This window comes from Balearica regulorum, chromosome 8 (genome assembly GCF_011004875.1).
Source record: "Balearica regulorum gibbericeps isolate bBalReg1 chromosome 8, bBalReg1.pri, whole genome shotgun sequence".
Classification (NCBI taxonomy): domain Eukaryota; kingdom Metazoa; phylum Chordata; class Aves; order Gruiformes; family Gruidae; genus Balearica; species Balearica regulorum.
In genome coordinates, this window is record NC_046191.1 from 15,748,577 (window position 1) to 15,768,402 (window position 19,826).

The 19,826-nt window shown below is 37.3% G+C and overlaps 1 long non-coding RNA gene across 1 annotated transcript in view; it reads right to left on the reverse strand.

Annotated features, from left to right (window-relative positions):
- Window positions 1–12,455: 12,455 nt before the first annotated feature.
- Window positions 12,456–19,826, reverse strand: part of LOC142602751 (uncharacterized) — a 231,117-nt gene continuing 223,746 nt past the window's right edge. The window contains exon 3 of the long non-coding RNA XR_012836523.1: window positions 12,456–12,509. This is a non-coding gene — a long non-coding RNA (uncharacterized LOC142602751). The remainder of the gene's footprint in view (window positions 12,510–19,826) is intronic.

Below are 19,826 nucleotides of genomic sequence, written 5' to 3' on the forward strand. Positions count from 1 at the left end.
GCATTCATGGAGTGTCTGCTCGTGGCATCAAAAAGAACTCAATAAACAAATGGTAACACTTGCCTCAGTGCAGGGGAAGAGCCATTCTCTTAAATTTATCCCATAATATCACGTGGATTAAAAGTAAATGCAATATGTTTTCATATATATCCCACGAATAGAGCCTAAACCAGAAAAAAGTTCCTTTACAGACACCTGGGATTTGGGCCAGACCCCTTGGTGAGGAATGTCTTAGAAATGGCCAGTAAGAGCAAAGTAAACAGCTTAAGCGTGGATCCCCCCCAGCGAGCAGGAGTCATTCATTAGGGGCCTTCCAGAGATAAGAGAAGTACTGACATGCTTGGAGATAGCAGCTAAAATTACACACTCACTCTGCACTCCTCATACATTTGTCACCATGAGATATAAACATTTATGTCAGTGATAGCAAGCCACTTACCTTATTTGGCTATTTTGAACACCAGTGGAATTTAAGGAATATCATAGCAGTGTGTCATGTTTGTGCTAGAGAAAAATTATATCACAACTGCAGTATTTTCAGATGTTATAAAGTAAATTGTACAATCTTTGTCTTCTCTCATCCCAGAAGAGCAAGTCTCATAACTACCACACAAATTTTCTTGATCACCACAGTGTAATAAGGTGCCTGTAATACAGTGATTAGTTTGCTGTACAGTTAGCATGTGGCAGAAAATTCAATATTTTCATCTTAAGGCCAGTGGAGTTGATGATCAGCACTTTAATTGTGTCTCTTCGTATCTAACGTTTGAATAATTCCTAATGCTAATTCCAATTTTCACACTCTCCTGAAAAATGAAATCAACACATATGAAATTTAACACATTGCAGCTTATGCCAGAACCTTTCTCTAAAACTTTGAGCAAAGTCAAGTAAAAGGGTATTTGAGTGACGTGGTTTAAAATTAGAAACATAGCATTTGACTTCTCACATTTCTGAAAGGATTTCACCTATGAACACCAAACAGGATTTTCAGCCTTGCAGGATATATGACAAACATTTGTGGAGGAAGTTCATCTTGCAAATTCTTACCTATAAAGCAAGTTTGTTATGACTGTGGGAACTTTGTATTTACAAGGAAAAAATATAGTTCACTTTCAAAAAATCCTTTCAATTCAAAAATAAATAATGTGAACAGTAAGTGTCTGTATGGTCTGGAGATGCTCTATGCCTTTAGTATTTGGGTGACATTTCCTGTGTATTTGCTTACTCTAAAGTATATTTGAATGTTGGAGGTTCTACAGTGTTCTCTTAAAATGCCACTACTCTGAAAAGTGACTTCAAAAGATAGGATTGTTTAATGTTTATTGTTTCTTAGTGATTTTGGTATCAAATGTGGTTCAGTTCAAAGTTAAAAAGATTACTTACTTTCTGATTGTTAGATCTGCAAATTGATCCTACTTCCAAAAAGTCAAGAGGCTCCCATTGCTAAGATTTCTATAGGATTTCAATGTTTTATATTTCGTTGCAATTGTATTAATTGGGATGACAGTGTCACTCAAGAAATGTGCAATCTATCAATATCATTTCTTGATGTCAATGTCAATAGCATCTTGATGTCAATGTCAACAGCATCTACTCTATACCTTAAAAATCTATTTAAAAAATAGAGGCTATCTGTATTCTTGAGCAGGCAAATGTAATTATTTGCACTATGATCTGTGGAGTGAAAAACCACCAAAATCTGAAGTATCTAAGTAATGCAGCTACTAATTTTAGGGATTTTTTGGGACAGTTTTTAGGCAAATACAGCACAAGATTAAGACAAAGTTTCTTTCACTATTGATTTCTGGATTAGACAGAAGGGTCTTGAAGACATAGCCCATTTAACTCTTAAGGGAGATTCCACAGTGTCACAGGGTATGTCTTCACCTTTCCTTTCAGGTTGTCCAATGCCTTTCTGACCGTGTCTCACTCCTCAGGGCTAAAGTGGAAAATATTTCATTACAAAACTTTTTTTACTGTAATTTTCCTGGACAGAAGCTTTTTAGATAAAGTCAAGTCCTACTTACACAAAGAAAATAAAGTTTTGACTCATATTTTTTCACCCTGCAACTTTGATAACTGAAAACTGCAAGAAAATGAATCAAGACCGTATGTTGGGACAGCAGATCACTAGGGCAGCATGCTACCTTGTTTGGCATAGGAACAAGAAAAATAGTGCCAACTGAATTTACATTGTAAATTACTCTAGATCTGTCCTTGATAGCTACACCTTATCTATCATTAATGATCTGCGTACTATTTGAACAAAGCTAAAGTACTCCATTTACATATATAGTAAACATCTCTTCCCTTAGCAAACAGATTTGACTCAGTCTGTCCTAGACTGCACTAGACTCCTTAGATCGCACAAGACTCAACTTCCTATACAAAAGAAGGTTATTCTCTAGAGTCTTTCTGGTACAAAAAAACTGTGTTCTTTTAAGAACTTAAGTATCTCAATCTCTTCACTAGTCTCAATGTAATTTTCAATTTTTATTACTTGGACTCTTACAAAAGAGAAAGCAACCCAATCAACTTCTGTTAAAAACTCATCTTAATAACACATTGCTTAGCAGAGCTCTGTGTCTAGAATTGTTAAACACACATTCAAACTAAAATACTGTTTGGTGACTTTCTTTCCCAACACCCACAGCATCCTGCTAATCAAATCTCTGTGGTAAAGGTGATGATGGTAATTCGTTGACTCTTCCTTTTAAACAGTTAACCCATCCCACTGTTTGCTGTTTTTTAAATTTTGGTGTCTAAAGCTGCATCATTTCCAGGTTGACTGGATGATTTTTAAACTTTTCCAGCCTAATTATGCAGGGATTTACACTCCTTATGCTGAATGCCAGACATCCGTGATACGCAAAGACACCCAGAATTTTAGGCAAGTGAGAAGTCAGTATTATGCAGGTACAGTCAGATGCAGATGTACTCTCTCCTACAAAGTATAAAGAAATGCTGTGATAAGTCAAGGTTGTTTATCAGTAATTTAAACATAAAAGTGCTTATGTAACAGTTGAACCTAAAGAAAAGAAAATCTCGCAAGTCAAAAAATGGAGAGGTAAGCTTAACCTGTATTGATACTCCTGTCATTTGATCATTGTTTATCATTGTCACATACTTGAAATTAAAATGATAAAGACAAATCTTAGAATGCAAAGCATTTCCCAGAAGTTAAAACCAAAAGGAGTGAGAAGAATTAAATCAACAGGTGAGTTCATTATTGCTGGCATTATTACAGCAGTTACAGGCTGCACAGCAGTCCTTGGGAGCGTAAGAAGAGTGGATGGAAAGAATATGTAGTTTCACAGTGAGAGAGTATTTCCTGTAGGGTTGTTTTTATCCAATCCATTAAACTCATACCCACTCAACTCAGATTATGGTGAACCAGGATTATAATAAATCTTTCCTTACTTTATGAACATTGGTTCAGTTTCTCGGTTAGCGTACACTGTAATATTGCTACTGACTTCAGTGGTGCTATGCCAGCTCAATTTAGCTCAGGCTCGCTAAATAAGTATTAAAACTCTGTTGGTTTTAATACATTAGTAGTCTAGAGGTTTCTCCATATTCCCTTTTCATCTGTTAATTGAGATAATTTTTATTATCTGTTTCTCTCTCTAGCTAATGACTCAGCACCTCTTTCATTCCCTTCCCATTAACGTTTTATTGTTGTGAATATTGACACACAACATGTTTATAATTGTTCAATAAATACCATACCATATAGAAAAAACAGTACAAATAACTTCTGGGAAAGTAAAAGACTATGACGCCTTTATGGAATCTCATTTAAAATGGATCACAGCGTCCTATTGTATCCTGTTACAGTATCAAAGGCATTACACTTAAATTAAAGAAGCAGAAATAAGGGAAACCATCCAGATGAATGAAAATACTTGCTCAGGGGAATAGCTTTATTCTAATCCTGAAACTGTATATATATATGAAAATCTTCATTATCAAGTAAAATCCAAGACCCTGTGACAAGGTGTCTTCTAGTAATCCACAACTAAAATGATTTCTGGTAGTCCTCTGGGTCAAAAAAGGCCCCTTGGCCAATTTATATCATAGGAGTACAATCCAGAAAGAAAAAAGATTGAGGATTTGAGGAGTCACACTACTTTAGTAGCTGTACACCTTGGCTTTGTTTTCCATGTCATCAGCTCTGAGAGACTAAGATTCATTACCCTTTGTTCCTTCATTAACTGTGCTATCAAAGGCTTATGATCCCTGCATGACTTCAAGATCTCACTTCAACATCAACTCAGTTCAAGATCCATTCCACTTTTTGTAAATATTATTCAAAGACTCTGGATGTGCATGTCATCTTTTATTTAAGGCATCTACGTACTTAGTCATACTGAGGTAAGTACAGGTCTGATAAAAACAGGTACAGTTCTACTAACTTCAGCCAAGCTGACTCTACTCACACTAGAACGGAACTTGGTCAATTGACATTCAAATAAAAGTCCACCCATACGGGTAAAATCCATGTTTATTCTATTGATACCTCCAAATGATATGTCATCAAGTATATTTTTATTAGAAATATCTGTTTGTACTACTAATAATTAGAGGGTGTTATCTTAAAACACCTTGAGAATTTAAGTCAATAATGATTAATGATAGACAAATCCATTCATTCACAGTCTTCTCTATTTACAAGCTGATCATAAATAAATCAAAAATATCTACCAACTTGTATTATTCAGCAGTCTCAAATCCTTATTGGTGTTGACTGTATGCATATAACATGTTTGTTTAATGTACAAGAATCAGTCAAGAGGATTTTAACTAATTATACAATTCACTCTAGATTTTAGTTTTCTGATTAGAGACCCTCAGAGTAAAATTTTCAGCATATACTGACATTCCCAATGTCATGCCCAGCATTCACTTCAAACTGGCCAGTTCCTTCGCTTTTCTTGTTAGAGATCACTGTTGCTGTCAGTGTCTTTTAGCAGAGGGTAAACTATGCCCCAAAATAAGAGCAGCGAGTATGTCAAAAGAACAATAAAAGAGTAGAACAAAATCAGTTTAAAAATTCAAGTAGAACTGTCTTGCAGCATTTGCTCAGTTCTAGCAACAGACTTGCAGGATCACACCCGAGAACAATGTGCTCTGAAACTAAAACAAACAGGGGGATTTAATAATACAGCTAGTTAGATAGGAATGACCCCCTGGAATCTTCCTAGCAGGCTGTTGTTAATTTAACAGGTTTCGGTGTCCATCGACCTGGTCCCAATCTATCCCATCTCAATGCTGGGATAACAGAAGATGTGAGGCTGAGAGCTGAACATCCACACTAGAGACCTTTTGCAGCCAGCCCCTCCCTGCTCACTCCCACCCGAGCCTCTTCACTTTATCGCCATCCAGACCACAATACAGATGAAGCACACACAAGCCTGTATACACAGTCTTGGCATCTGTCCTGGACCCTGGACCTCTCCCTTTGTGCTGAGAAATAAGCTATCAACTTAATGAAATCATTGATGGCATTTCAAAGGTTAAAACAGCGCTGCAAGTATTCCCTCTTACTTTCTCTCATCTCTCTAGAGAAGACACCACTAGTTCTTTGAAACAGTAAATAAACCTTAAACCTTTACGTGTTCAAAGGAAACGCTGGCTTGTCTCAGAGAGCATTCCTTTTGACACAGCCTCCAAAAGCCTGCTCCCTGGCAAGTTCATCCTGTTCCTCAAGCAAGACCTGGGTATTCCCTGCTGTGAAAGAGCAAGCCCTTCTTCCCCTTCTCCCTCAGTGGAAAGTACATCTTCTTTCCAGCCAGGCTAACCTTTGACTTTGTCTAGAGCATAACAATATTCTCTCCTTTGAAAGCTTCCTGGAGGACTTCTTCCTTTAAAGCACAGAATTGCCCTAATTGGACCTCCAAGAACGACTGTCATCTTTTTGTTCACATTGCTTTACAAACCCACTACCCTCCCCACCTCTCTATTCTGTGGTGTTAGATTTTGTTAGGTTTTAGATTAAAATAAATTAAAGGCAACTGCATGAGGTTAAAGGCACTTGAGGGTTTAAACCACTGTTATTGCAGTAGCTCTCTCTCTACTGTGGCACTATCACACATCCATCACATTGTCACTTCTCCTTTCAGTGTACGATTGACAGAGAACAAGATGGAAACAGTCCATCAATCTAGTGTCACAGCTGTAATAAAAATCTACAGAAAACCTGTAAAAGTGCTTATACTCTCAGCTATAGCACCAGCGTGCTGGCTGGTGTAAAGTATTCTACAGAGCTGCAAAGAGGCAGCACGTCGTATGGAAAAACTGCCATTTGAGTCATTTTGCAAGTACTAACTGCTTGCAGATACCATGCTATCATAACAGGAGAGAATGAGGACACCACAAACAAACACATCTGCAGTCCCCACACTAAAAGCACAGATAACTCTCCTGTGCTTTCACCTGTTGGGCTGCATGTATTATACAGGGACAGTCACCCAAGTCACAAAGCACTTGTTTAAGTAACCAACTAGTTCATAGTGAGTAAACATACAACTCTTCTCAATGAAAAGAAAAAAAATTTTGGATTTTCTGTGCACCCACTTAGTGTGCCCCACTTAGTAAATTTTTTTGGATTTTGTGTGCACCATTTAGTAAATTATAGCCAACACACCTGAGCATGGATTTCTTATACAAAAATACCGAAAGCCACAGTAAAGAGAGGACTGCAAGCTTTCAGAATAAAGAACATGCAACATGTAAATCCTCACTTGTAGTTCACAACATACAAATTCATTCCATGGAATGCATGCTTTAGGTGCTCTGCTTATAAATGAGGAGCACGCACAAGAAATATGAGACACAGGTCCCCCTATCTACAACCATTCCCATGCCTGGGAACAAAAATGCTAATACAAAAGTAAACAAAGAAAATAGGCAAGTGAAGAGATAAAACCGTCAAGAAGGTGTACATTTAGGAGGAAAATGTAAACCAAATAAACAAACAATATAAAAACGACCGAGGAGACTGAATCTTAGGACTAAATTCTACTTCAGAATATAGTAACTTTCTAGAAATACATATACCTGTTATACTGCATTTTTTAAAAGAAACATTAATTCTGATATGAATTATTTTAAAGAGGATCAGGAAATACCCCCATCATCCTATTAACTCACATGAAGAAAGCAGTCAGTATAATAAATTCTCCTTTGTCAGAGTGAAAACCAATCAAGGAATATCTTTACAGACATTCTAACAGATTACTTTTCCTAATAAATTAGAGACTCACTCTTTAAATTGTTTATTTCTTACTCAGTTTTTAAGTAGCATAATCCACCACAAAAAGGGAGGTACAAAGCAGTTAAACTCCATAGTTTTGTCCAGCTTTCTTCATAGCCTCTTCGTCAAAAATTCACTGGAGGAATGGGTTTGTTTATCAAATCATAATCAGATGTTTGCAGGGTGACCTAGAATATGAGCAATGACAAATGTGTCTCAGTCTTTGTGTCACAACATAATGATTTGAGTTAACAAAAATTGTTTTGGTGAGGTCATGGATCTTTCTATCATCAAATAAGAGTTCAGCAATCTGGGTAATGAGGAGCAGCAGGAAAAGCAAGTAAGAGAATAGAATGAAAAATAAAATTTCTACTTTTTTGATTCATTGAGACTAAGCCTTTAACTGGTCTGAGAAATAAGATTTTTCTTCTCGGTTTTAAATAGCAGTTCCACTTCATCATTTATGTGGATATAGAAAAACGTGCTATAAAGCTGAAAACAGAGAACTGCTAAAATCTGGGGTTTAGATTAATTCTTACCATATTGGCAATTGCTCTCTTTCCAATAAATACGAAGGCTTTTCCTGAACAGGATAACCAAAAATGACAAGACGGAAGGTGACGAGTCTTTTATCATCCCAGCAAACACAGTGGTTAAAATGCTGAAAGACCCACAGAGCAAAGAAACCCTCTGCAACATGAACAAAGCTCACACTTGCATTATGGACCTGACTTCACGTAATCCTCCTCCCCTAGAGCCACACTGGAGACTACATCCATGGTATGCCCTAGTTCTTTTGCACTGTTAATCACTCCTCTAGCATTTTTCTTTTCCTCAGGATCAATGACCCTTAACGGCAAAATCATCTTTATGTCACACCTCCAGCTACCTGAATAGGCATGGATTTACTGGAGCAATGGGGATTTAAGGGAATTTCAATCAGTTCGCCTCCCATTATGTCAGAGACCATGTGATTACAGCTGTGCAGGACCCTAATTTAAATAAGGGCTGAATTCACCTCCCCTACCAACAAAGATGCAGTGGGCACAGCATAAATTACCTGATGCTTTCATAACCGGGAGACTAGTACGACTGGAGCACCACTTTGTTAATAAAGGCATTCAGATGATGGAAAGGGTCCACTAGGTTATTGCTTCCAGAGGTGAAATAATACCTGCATGGCTCCAGGATTAGGATTTGCAGAAATAATGCAAGATTTCTTTGATATTGCTGCTTAATGAGACCATGAAAGCAAGGCCCTCACAGGCCTTCACAGGAAGAATTAGCATGCTTGGACTTGCAGAGCCTCTACCTGCCTAAACACCCTTCAGGTGCCTAGGTTTGGGACGTGGCACTATAGTTCTATGCTCTTTGAAGTGCTATAGTCATTGTGACTGGCCCCAGTCTCTCCAGCACAAGAGTTCCCTATCTATTCTAAATTCAGAGGATCAGTACTGCTCTCCAAGATGTTGCATGAGCTTAAGCAAACCCCTTCTGAGAAAATCAGTACCAAAAAGTTACTGCTTTTATACACCTCTCAGAGCTGAACTTCTCCAGACACATGTGTGCCTTTCAAAGTTTTGTATTCCAGTATAGCTTTTCTTAGATAGTAAATGAGACAGCACTGATCCACTCAAATCAAAAGAATTCATCCATACCCTATTCCAGCCTATTCTCCCCACTTCTCTTGAGAAGATCTCTGGCCTTAAGTCAGTGTCCTATAAAGATTCTTTCTGTAGCTCATGACTTCCCTCATCATCAATTTTCCCCTCTCTCTACCCAGACTGGCTTTCACTAGCCATGGCTGGGCCTCCCTGTTTCAAAAACATGCTCCACTCTTTTCTGTCCATAGCCACCACCTCGTCTTTGTGAATTCTCCTGTCTTTTCTCATTTCTCCAGTACCTGTGATTTTAAGCCCAACCTTGATATACTGTCCACCTGTGGAGAGATTTTCTTTTCTACAGTTCCCCTATCAGTGAAGCCAGAGAAGATTCCCGCCTCCCCCCCCCCCCCCAGATGTCAAGGTTACAGTTCTATTTTGTTATTCTAGGTAAGATTTGGCAACCCGTTAGACTGACCAGTTCATGGATGAGTACACAGAAACTATTCCATCTTCTTAGCACAAGGTGCTTGAGACACTACTCAATAAAAGACAGTTCTAAGACACAAGAATACAAACAGGTTGATGAAAATAAATTGGAAGGTGTAGCTTTGAGTATTGACAAACTTCTCACATGAATAATTTGCAATTTCTGCCAAGATGACAGGTAGTGGTTTGATACTTTGTAAACGGGCTAAAGATCTAAAATGTTTGGCCTACCTTACTTCTGAACAAGTGGCATCACCTCAACCATTTAAAGAAGTATTAGCCCTGAAAGTTAGTGGTGACTGTCATTATGACAAGTTATTTTTCATGAAATCTAATGTACAGGAAAATTCACAGCAATTAGTGGATATTGCAGATTGTGTACATGCATTTCGCATTATTTGGTGATTTTAATTGTTAAGTCTCACCCAAATGGGATTTTGCAATTAGTCTTTTTATCTATTTGATGCATTCTCAGCACAGTGTTAGGCAGGACAGCTTTAGATAAAGAATGTTCAGATGTTTGTCTTAGATTAAGTAGGAGGGTGTTAATTGGCAAAATAGTCCCTGATTTTGATATTAAATATGAGTATCATGCAGCATATTTTCAAGTTTATAAGGAAGTGGCACCTAAGTTCTGCACGCTGTGTTTACTTTGCAGGTCTCGAAATGAATGATATATGTTCTTGCTAGTGTACAGATGGTCATTTATTTCCATGCCAAATTAAAGATAGTTTTTTTCCCTACGTTTTAACATCTGCCCTAAATTTATCTATTGTTGTGTTACACTTAGCTTTCTTAATTAGAGGAGAGAGTGAGTGTAATTTGAAGGTTCAGCTGGGATGCATTTTCCAAACTACCCCACAGCGTCTGAGTCTTCCGGACTCTTGGGAAATCCAGCCTGATATTATTTTGGCAGCTCTTGTTTTCTAAGTTCCCTACTTTCTCTTTTCAACAGACAATGCCTTTCTCCAGGTCTCCCATATGGACAGTAAATGGGATGCTAACATCCTGTACGGCTGCTAAATTCTAATTCACTGAGTTCATGGGAACATCAAGACTGCTCACTTGTTTCCACACATTTTCAGTGGTTTCTGTGACATTCCTTACCTCAGGACCAACACATTAGAGTTGTCAGCAATCTCTTGTATCCATTATGTTGGAAGATTTAACTCTCTTAATATACTTGTTTGATCATACAAATATGGCTTTTCCTATTTCTAGATTTTCTATTTCAGTTGTTATTTTTTTAAATATAGTTTATTAAATCTCCCCATATTCCCCTTTAGTGCATTAACTGATACCTGCCTGATAACTTGCATTGACTTACAGCCCCAGGCTGCTGTAAAAAGCACCCTGTGAGGACACGCTGTTTGGTTATTCATGGAGCTCTGTCTTCTGCAGATTGTTCAGTCCCCATTTTTCAGAAACAGTTTCATAAACTAAAACTACATTAGAAAGCTTACTCTCCACTGTAGCAGATGATTTAATGCAAATTATCAAGATATTTTGCAACATTTATGAAAAATATTTAGGAAAGAGAAAAGTAACATTTTGCCATCCAGCTAATAGAACATTGCAAGCTCTACTCAGAAGGGCAATAGACTTCTTGTAAAGCCTTGACAGCCACGATCTTGATCATACATTCCTGCCCACATGTCACAACCCTGAACGAAGGGATTTTGATCTTTGCAAAGTCAGTCCACTCTGAATTACTTTAGAGGTACTGAAAATGTTTAATATCTGTATCAGTTTGCTGTTGCTGCTCAGTATTTTATTTAGATTTATTTAAAGTGCTCATCCATGGCTCTGTTATATTATTCTGCTATTTATTTCCCTTAATCAGAACATTCAGTAAACGGTGTTGCTATAGCAATACTGCAACTTTTCATATGACCAAATTCTTGTCTACTGCAGTCTGTGCAAAGCAATTTAAAAATAATACTGTCAACCGCTAAAGTGGTCCAGGGGCTCACCTAGAAAAAAGCAACCTCTCACTCTGAGAGCCAGCTTGCACACTGGCATCAGTTAAGGGTACACATAAGATATACTTTATTATTCACCCTGATATATGATGCACTTAAGTGGAGTGCTAATAACACAGCATGAAAGGGGTTTCTCCACCTTTGTGCACCACAGAGGATGTTTTTCATCCTCAGGTCTTCAAGGTGGACTGGCACAGCCCAGTGTTAAAGGCTAGAAATAGGTCAGATATTCTCCATTAAATATGTAGTGACCCAAATTTCTGTGCAAGTGGCACAGTGTAACAGTCCCTGTTAGTCCAGACTAGCAAGTACTGCTAAGTCCAAAGTACCACTCTTTGGACCTAGGTGCACAGACTAGAATTAGCTTCCCCATTTTCCTTGTGCTTGACCCACATAAAGCCCTTTCAGTAAAGATTTAGTATTTGAATTAAATTCACTGATCCACAGTTGTATTTCTCCAGTGTGAGTTACACTGACATAAAATGAAGTGGCGAATTAGGCCCTGAGGGCTTTAGGAATGATGGGGCCTTTTGCAGGCCTTTTGGCTTGGGATGAGTTTTTGCCCACAGTGAATACATAAAATAACTAGCAAACTCTTTTACTTTGAATATCAGTTACAAGACCAAGGAGTCTTCATTACTCTACTGGCTGGGGATTGAAAGTTCCAAAATTAGAAAAGCTACTCAAGGAAAAAAAAAAAAAATCTCTGCATGCTATAATTGAACTGGTTATGAAAAGAGCTGTGAAGAGACTATACAAGTGAGGCAGCGAATGTACTACTCAACAGAACAGCAGCAGCAAGAGGAATAGACACTGTAAGCCATTTCTAGGCCAACGAGGCACAGAGGGGGATAGCAGGCCAAATAATGAGAACAAAAGAGAATTAAAAGTGCTTTACCAAAAGATTAATTTCAAATGTTTATAAGAAATTTACACAAATACTTCAGTAATTCAGTCTTAAAATAATGCAAGTTAATCATACTTTAGTTTGAGATCACATGCTCTCTTATAAAGTTTGTGGGTGTTTTTTTAATAAATGTAACTTAATGTAGAGATTCATATTAGGTCTTTTTACCTGTGTCCATTGCTTCTAGTCACAGAAGTTTTGATTATAGTCACATAAGTTGTGATTATTCAGGGAAAAGAGCACTGGAGGAAAAGGAATGATGCATACTGTGCCTGTAGAAAAAAATAAAAATAAAATTAGTCCAAAGAGAAAAAGTACAGCAACGTACACATCAGAGGCAGATGATGACAGTCCCGTCACACAGATTTCACATCCTGTTCATAATTCAAATAATACAGGCCTCCTCCCCAGCTGGTTTACTGACAGAGCATTCTGGAAGTTGTTCCAACAGCTTGGGATCTGGTAGTATCATTTATTAAAACAAAACATGTATTTGGTGTCTCTGTGCTCCCTTAACCTTGTTATTGCTAATTATTGTGTTGGAAATAAAAATATCCTCTCTTTTTTTGTATTAATTTCATAGAGATATCTAAAGTTGGGTGGTGTGCATGTACTTCTGCCAAGCTACTTGGCTCAGCCTAGAGTAACTGTTGCAGAGCAGCACTCTTTCTCGCTCAGCCCTCCTACTCCATCACAGCTGAGTATTTTCTTCTGTGCAATGGTTTGTTTTTTGCGTTGCATCACCTAGTTGCTATTCTCCGTGGTTAGCTTAAAAGGCAAGAACACATTAATCAAGTCATTATTTTCTATAATAAAAATCCCAAATCATATTCTTTCCTAGGGTTTAGTTCCATTCCTAGTGAGTCTACAAGCAACATCTACTGCACACGCTCTGCTTAGCAATGAGGACACTTGCAGCAGACTAAGTCACCAATTTCAGAAGCATTTTTGGATCAATTTTACCTGCCAAACGATGTGAGGGAATGAGTCTGTGCTTATTTGTAATGACTGCCCATGTCCATGCATAATGATTTTTCCTTTTGCTTATCTGCATCCTAGAAGCTGTGATGAAAACTTTATTGGTAGTGTACAAGGTATATAGGAACACACACTGGAGCAAGCTGGGACTTACATTCCATTTCTCTTGGGGATTTTAGTATATCAACCCAAATTTCATTAGTATGGGATCCCCTGACAGACTCCACTTACTTGCTTCTCCTACACACTGTAAGTATTTATAATGCACAAGCAGTGCAGCATCTGAGCACCACACAACTGGCATACGGAACAAATCTTTTGCAAAATATGAGACCAGCAATCAGCACAGAAAAATAAATGCATTCTGAAGCATAACTGTAAAGCCCATCCCACAGAGAACACATTAATAGTCGTTAAATCTATCAGTATGCATACAAATATCCCATTATGGTGTATCTACAGTCTTATTAAATACCTATCTTTCTTCCTATCAGTTAAATCAATCCCTCTTTCCTTTTTCTGAAACAAAGTACTCCATATTCCCTGCAGCTGGCACTCAGCCTAACTTTATGTAAATTGGACAGACAAAATAACTTAATTCTTACTATGTACTGCATTCAAGCAAGGCTTTGGGCTATATTTGGAATGGCAACCCTCTCCTGCACCCATTCATTCATTAATCTGTTTTCCATAAATCTTTTTGCATAAATAAAGTTTGTTATAATTAATAATGAATCCAGTTCCAAACTATGAATAAACTATGCTCTGGAGTTTTTCCACAGTTTCAAAGAATAAGACTTTTGTCTGAGAAATGGTTGAAGAACCAACCATTTTGATCTGACACAACAGAAAATTAATATTGTAATAGGAAACTTCTAAAATCAATATAATAGACAGCCTCTGCTGGATGCATATAAAATCCCTGAGTTAAACGACCGTGTCACTGAAGCACTCGGAGACAGGGGATGGTTGGAGGCCCAGCATGTGTTTGCTGTAGTACTCTGCTGAAATGCAGCTTTTATTAAGCCACATATCTTATAGAAAGTTCCTTTATATCACTTATTTTTTTTCTTTGTCCTAACTGTTTTCCAGAACATATGCTCAAATTTCAGAGGCTGAGACAGACTACTAGGTAGGGGAATAGAGAAAGCAGTACATGTCCCTTTACCAGTATCAAATGAAGCTTTGTAGTTGAGAAATTTTTTTTAAATTTAATGAAAAAGTGCAGATGAAAAACTACTTGCAGAAGGCTTGTTTGTCTGTTTATGTTTAAAACACTTAACTTTGCAAGTTATCTTGCAATGAAAAAAAAAAAACCAGATGATTTTGAGAGTTGCCTTAGCAAGTAACAAGCATGAAGTTTGCAACTCTGGCTCAAAAGTTTTTCCTTTAACTTCATTCAGAATTAAATAATTACAGAACTTGCATATAGTTTATTCTGAACCACTACAGTTAATAAGAGATTCTACATAATATTAGTATTCATGGACATCAAACAAAAAACTGGCTGAGGATGGCATATTTCCCTTCTAACAGGAAAATTGTTGTGTGAAACTGTGCATAGTTCAAACAACTTCAAAAATAATGTTTAATATTTAAAGAAAAGTACTAGTCAAGGGTTCCATAACTTCAGTAGATTTTATCATGTATTATTTACCTATTGGAGACTCTGAAACCTGCTCTATAACAAAAATGTAAAGATGGGTGCTGAAGTAGCCCTTCTAACTCTGTGAGAATACCTGAAGGAGGGGGTTTGAGTTTATGATACCTTAATAGATAGAAAATATGTGGATGATTATGTTAGTAAAGCAAATATTTGATGGCATTATTATGTTATTTATTCAATTAGATTCAAATTTTTTCAGTCACACCAGACTGAGTTAGGTACTTCTGAACTGAAGCCAAAAGAACAGAGAGGAAAGAAAAAATTGTCCCTCCTCAATGCCAGTTATGGTACGATTCTGCACCCTGCCAGGCCACTGCTCTAGCAGACTGAAACAGAAGCCACTCAACTATACTGCATCAGCTGGACAACTCTTGGTGCTAAAAAAATCAAAATATGTGGAATTAAAATTGATTTTAAACCTGCATATCTAACTGTCCAGTGAAATAGCACTATATTTTAAAGGGAACAGAATACAACAGAATTTCCAAACCCCCTGGCCAGAGCTGACATAAAGGAAAATCAAATGGGATAGGGGCACAGGTTTTCAACTGTGCAGCAAAAAGACAATTAAGTTTAAACTTTTCTGCGTGGCCTTACAAATGTATGGCCTAAGCACATTCTCCATGAAGAAGTCTCAAAGTCATATGGGCCAAAAGACCCATTTGAAATAAACAGTATAATTTCTCTGCTCTTTCCCTAGCTGCTTTGCTCCCAGAGCCCCCAGGCCAGATCTGGCTGGCAGGTCCCAGGAGCAGCACCAGCAGATGCCTCGCAGACACAGCCCGGAGGGGGCAGCCCCCGCCAAGCCCTGGCAGAGCTGCTGTCACCGGGACAGAAGGCAGTGGCGTACCCTGACACGCATGCTGCATTTTTTCTGCTGGTGAAGCACTCCCGAGCAGCTGGTTTTACCTACTGTAGTAGCATGAGGGATACTGTAAACAGCAGATCTATCACACTACTAAGGTACAATAATCCCACCTGACTTGAAATGTTATACTTCATCTGAAAGGGAATCAATAACAGACGTTTTGCTTGCAACAAATCTTCAGCACAGCTTCAATATGGAATACGAAGCAGCGAGAAAGGAATAGATTTGCTATTAAAATTATTCAGAAAATATCAAATAAGACTAACTTTAAAGACTTTGCTATTTGTTCACAGTCATCCTATAAGCAGAAAGATTTATTCAGCATCTATTCATTGAGTAAACTGCTGTGATTAATTTTTCAGTCATCAGTGTCTTTTGCACAGAGACATTTAAAGAGCGTGTACAGTGAACATTTTATGAGTTGCATTTTATTTGGCCAGGAAGTTGGACAAGAGGAAGATGACCTTGCCTGACACAATTTCTTTATGAGACCATCTTGTCAATGATCTATGGCTCCACTGAGTAGAATTATGGTTTCAATGCTGCCCTTAGAACATGGGTCAAGCAATGTTGTGAACATACATTCTTCCCTGTCAAACATCTAACTGATCCCATGGTTTGCAGAGCCACTACTATTACTTCCAAATTTGATTTGCATGTTTTCAGCAAAGAGGTGCCTATGCCTGTATATGATAAGTAGCTGCACCTGCCTTCAATTTGCTTTACTACATCTAATTTCCTAAGTGAGCGGTTCAAATACTATAAGATGGCAATCAAAGACTAGCCATATTTCAGTAGTGAAGGTAAGGACTGAATTACTCTCAGCTTTCAACCTGTGTTTCCCTGGCCTTGTCCAATTTCTTCACTAAAACTGGGAAATAAAGACTCAGCTCCGCTAAATAGAGTTGTCGTCTGTTCACCGGGAAGCTGCAGAGTAGAAAAATGTTTTATCAAGACATGATGCTTCATTCTGGTAACTCTGAGCTATATGACCATTGTCTTAAAACTGACAGAGAATTTATTTTAACTTATAAATATAGGGAAGGTATAGTTAATATATATTTCTGGGATTCGCAGAAAACATGTCTGCTGTTTTGTTTTTAACCATTCTTTTTTTGATGAGAACTAGTGTGTTTGTGGTTAAAAAGAAACAGAAGAGAAATAAAGCTTTGATATCTTTTGTCCAGTTCATGTCTAATACTTGATTCAGTCACTATTGCCTGGTTGGCAGTACATGTTTGAGTCCCAATTGGAAGCAATTTCAACCATCAGGATGAACACACCTCACAAGATCAACACACCACAATACAATCCATGCTGGTACATTAAGCTTGGTCTTCTGAGGGCAAAAATTTAGTTTTGTCCATTGTTTTCAGTTGGAATCTCTGAAATCACACAAGCAATATGTGATTTCACAAAATGTGAAATAACTTTTTTTTCCCCTAAGAAAATTGTACTTATCAATTGATATAAGAAGTTTATTTCAGTAGAAGCAGAAACTTCAATGGACCTTTCCAACATGAATATATAGAAATGATCATCCTCTCAAGATGTTTTGGGTTTGGATCTGTGAATTGTTGTACAAATTATACATGGTTTCTTCCAAAGGAAATTTCATTCTGAAAAAATCTAAAAGATGAAGAGAAATTACAGAGAACGAAAGCCAAAATATAACTAACCTGTAACATGCACAGTACATAAATAGAGGGCCAAATATAATTTCCTATTATTTTATATTAATAAATTATCCTCTTATTTTACATTGTAGCATTACTTTGTACTACACTTTCCCAATTTTCATACTGTGTTTAAGCAGGCCTGAACACCCTACCTATTTATTAAATCCTGAATTCTGTCATTCCATCACAAAAAAGACAGAGAAGGATAACAATATATCTTGGTGCTACGGAAATTTAGGTTAAATGTTGTTACATCAGACAGGAAAAGATAAAATTTGGAAGAATGAAATTAGATAATTTATCTAATATGCTTAGATATAATACCTAGTAAAAATGTACCAGTTTTAATATACAAGTCTTCTGAAAAACTTAGGAATGCAAAGAAGAGAGAGAACATTTAATACAATTTTGTCATTGTAATATGAAATGTCTTATTAGTTGTGAGTAATTATTTGATTAATTTTTCTTCATAACATTTAGATTTAGTTGGACTTAATAGTCGTCATGTAATAGCAGAAAAGTGATAGAGAGCGTATTCTACTGTCTGAATGAGCATATCTGCTTTTAAAGATCATGCTACCATTAGTTACCCTCAAGCTGGAATGCAGTATGCGATGTTTCTCCCTTAGAACATCTCCTTGTCTCATATAATATCACTTCCAAGCTCACAGCTACAGTCATTTTCAGAATATGGTCTCTAATGCAACCTCAGTGCTTATAAATGGACTCTCCTAGCAACTAATTCTTTAAAGACACATAATGCATGCTTGAACAGCATTATCTTCTAAGGGGCCTCATGAGTCGACCAAGTTAAAAGAGCAGAGAGAGAAAATCCACTTGTTAAATAAAGTCAGAGTAGCAGAATAAATTTACTACTCACTAAACTAATCATTTTATTACTAATATGATTCTTTCATTAATTTTTGTTATAAGAACTGCACAATGACAGAAAATATTGCTGAAAAATCATTTTGGATTTGACAAACATATTCATTCCATCATCAGATACCCACCACGACAGAAGGTCAGTACCTAAGACTCTCCTGCAACGTTAAATGAGAGAATGTATTTTAGTACCAGGGCAAGGCTAAAATGGGACTGGAGAGCCCACTGAGCCATTAGTCTCTAGAAATTGGTCTCAACCTGAATGCCCACAGAAATAATCCCACCTGGTGACTGTTCACTAAGCCTCCCAAAAAAATTATTTGCTACTTTCAATAGAATAATCATCACCACAAATTGGCACTAATACCTATCTTTTCATCTCAGGAGAGAAAGTGAACCAGTTAAAAACAAACTTTGCAAACTCTAGCCAGCAAAGTGCCTTTTAACCTTCTAAGCACTTGGGCTGTGGTATTATCAAGTCACTGGCAGGAATTTCACTGTCAAAACACAGATCACATGTGATATACATGGACATTTTCATGACAAAGTAGTTGTTACTGAAGAAAACATTTGTGCCCATGAGATACAAATTTAGCCCTTTTACATTTATAGTAAAAACCAAAATGCGTGATGTCTCAAAGAGTGGTATGAGGAAATTAGCAATGAATGCTTTATTTCAGGAACCGGTCACTAAATGCTTTACCCTGGCACTGCCGTCAGTACAGAGCAAACCTGCAACAGGCTGTCAGGTGAATGCAGGCTCCACTTCACTTGGGCAACACTACTCGCACTCCAACAGGAAAAAAAGAGTAAGATGCATTTCAGGAAGTAGCCCAAACACTGGTGGTTCAGACTTTTATTTCTAATTAAAATTTCATAAAAATATATTGATATTGCTTTATTAGCAATTTCTTTTGCCCCACTATTTTCTCAAATGTCAGTTGCTTGAAAGGGACAAACTTTACACATTATCAGCTCTTTCAACAAATTAGAAAAACAAATATGAACATAGTATACCATATTCCTATATAATGAAAAATTGATTATAAGCAAAGAATTGCATATTGTGCTAGTGTTGTAAATTACTTCCTCTGTGGCTTTTACAACATTGCCTATGAACATAATTGAATGTCACTAGTTTATGTTTGCAAATACAATCCCAATGACATTGCACCTGGGAGCGTACACGAACAGTCATCTGTTATGGAGAAGGATCTAAACATATGGCCTGTTGATTGGGGTCTGGCCCCAAAGCTATCACAAAATTCTCCAGCCAGTTTTCTGCCAGACTAACCCATCACAACAATTCAGCTTTATCAAATAGAAGCTTCCCAACAACGACCGAGAAAGTGTATAGCATTTGAAACAGCCACTTCAGAACTAAACACTAAACATTTGAGAAGGCAAAGGTCAGAGGCATACCTCTTACCAAGAGAAAACTATATTGGGTCCAATCCTACATTTTTATTCATCTTACTAGGCTGGCCTGTTAAGATAGAGGTTTTATTTTCTT